Source organism: Peromyscus californicus, unplaced genomic scaffold, assembly GCF_007827085.1.
Source record: "Peromyscus californicus insignis strain IS unplaced genomic scaffold, ASM782708v3 Scaffold_8__1_contigs__length_139910024, whole genome shotgun sequence".
NCBI lineage: Eukaryota > Metazoa > Chordata > Mammalia > Rodentia > Cricetidae > Peromyscus > Peromyscus californicus.
In genome coordinates this window covers 86,471,998-86,474,572 of record NW_026294606.1, presented here as the reverse complement: position 1 = coordinate 86,474,572, position 2,575 = coordinate 86,471,998, and positions in this window count along the sequence as shown.

The window sequence follows — 2,575 nt, the reverse complement described above, 5'->3', positions numbered from 1 at the left end:
TGCTGCTAAGAGCAGAGGCCAGACTTCTCTCCCTACCCCTCAACAAGCCCCAGGAACCTTCTCATTGTATTCCCCTTTTATTTTAAGCTGACTGGGTTGATCTCCGGGGTCAGCAACCAAAGGAAGCTTATAAATATTTCATCACTAGGCATGGTGGCACACCGGTCACCCCAGCACTTGATCTGAGGCTGCGTGAGACCTTGGCTCAAAAACCAGCTAAATGATTTTTAAGAGTGTGGAAGAAATGATGTGCTGTGACATGAGAAATCAGGGTTAGGGTGTCTCAGCTTTTACTTCCTGATTGCAAAATTTAGTGGATTGGGTCACCTGTGATGCCTGCCTATAACCCAGCTCTCTGGGAAGGCAGAGGCAGGAAGAAAGTGAGCTTCAAGCCGGTCTGAGTTAGATACTGAGGCCTGAGGCCCTGTCTTACAAAAATAAAAAGTAAAAAATAAAAGACTGGAGATGCTGTATCATGGTAGAGCACTTGCCTAGCGTGTGCAAGGCCTGAGTTCCATCACTGAAAAGGAAAGTATAATAATGGCAACAAAGTGATTTAAAGCAACCGATATGACTTCTTTGGATGGCGACACAGAGGTGAGCCCAGCGTCCTGTGGAGGGGGCTGGGCTGGTCCAGAGACATTTGGCTACATTTGTCATGTCTAGTGGGCTAGACTGGGCTCTAAAAATCAGACACATGTTCTCCTACATTCTAATGTCCAAACAAACCCCCATGTGAAGACTCAAGGGAGAAAAAGCCCCATTCCACCTCTATCAGACTGCCACACTGAAAAGGACTGTACCCTGCTGGGGAGTGTTACACTCTGCAAATTTTATGTAAACAAAAATCAGAATAATGGATCCTAATCTGGTGTCTGTTTTCCATCCTTAAGATGTGTTGCTGTCAGCACTTGGGAGGCAGAGGGTCACGCATTTGAACCCAGCTTGAGCTACCCAGTAAATACCCTATCTCAAAGCATTAACAACAAAAAGTATGGTTTTCATTTCTCTGATTGGTTTGATTTTTTGAAACAGTTCCTGGTCTGGCTGGGGACTCACTTGTGTAGACAAGGCTGGCCTCAGACTGGTAGGCAATCCTGTCTCCTCAGTGATAGAATTATAGGCATGCATGCACACACACCTGGTTTGTGTGTTGCTAAGAATCAATCCAATGGCCTCATACATGCTAGGCAAGCACCTTAGTATCCAAGCTGCATCTCTAGTCCTCATTCAAACACTTTTTTTTTTTTTTTTTTGGTTTTCGAGACAGGGTCTCCCTGTGTAGCTTTGCACCTTTCCTGGAACTCGCTCTGTAGACCAGGTTGGCCTCGAACTCGCAGAGATCCGCCTGCCTCTGCCTCCCGAGTCCTGGGATTAAAGGCATGTGCCACCAGCGCCCCGGCTCATTCAAACATTTTTAACTAAAACAAAATTTACAGCCAGGTGTGGTGTCACATATCTTTAAATCCCAGCACATAGATCTCTGTGAATTTGAGGCTAACTTGTTCTACATAGTAAGCGTCAAGACAGCCACGGGTATGTAGAGAGACTCTGTCTAACAAAAAATGTTGAAAAGTTTAATGTGCATAGGCATTGCCTGTATGTATGCACACATGACTGTCTGCTGCCTGCAGAGTTCAGACGTGGACAGTGGATCCCCTGAAATTGGAGCAACAAGAGAGAGAACCTGGAGCAGCCAGTACTCTTAACCACTTAGCCACTCTATCACTGAAAGAGAGGGAGAGGGAGGGAGGAAGGGGGAGAGAGAGAGGGAGAGAGAGAATCAACACAAAGGAAGAAGCATTTCTTTGGGCCCACAGGTTCAGAAGTTTCAGTCCATGGATGATTGGCTCCATTGTTTCTGGTGTGTGGCAAGACAGACCATTACAAAAATGTTCACTTCATGGTAGACCACTAGCAAGGAACCTCTTTAAGGTCACAGCTCCAGTGACCAGCCTCCTCCAACCACACTCCATCTCCCTGTTTCCATTACCTCCTCCAACCACACTCCATCTCCATGTTTCCATCACCTCTCATTAACTCCTAAAACTATATATGAATCCATCTGTGAATAAACCCAGAGTGCATGGGATTCACTCGGCTCCCAGAACTCTGCCTCTCAACACTGCCATATGGCAGCCCAAGCCTTCAGCACACAGGCCTTTGGGGGACCTCAAATCCAAACAAATGCTTTCTGGTTCAGACAGAGGTCAACACAGGATTTTAGTCAATGTCACTGGGATCCGTTTCCTCCTGCCTTGGGCTCTCTACTTCTTTGTCAAGGGCTCTGCTCTCCACTCTGTGTAAATGGACTCCCTTCACACACTGGCAGGGCAATCCTATCTAAAGACAATGTCCCATCATCAACCCCCCTTCCCTCCATTATCACCTTGGTTGGGGCTGATGAGCCAAGTTGGGGCATAGTCAACAAGCATCAAGCCTTCTTGGTCCTGCAGATCTTAGAAAGGGTTTGCAACCAGGTTGAGCCTAACTGAGCTATTACACTCTCAGGGTCTCCTAGTCCCCGAACCCAAGGTCCTTTGGAGGAGCTGGCAGAGTTCTCAGATTGACCTAG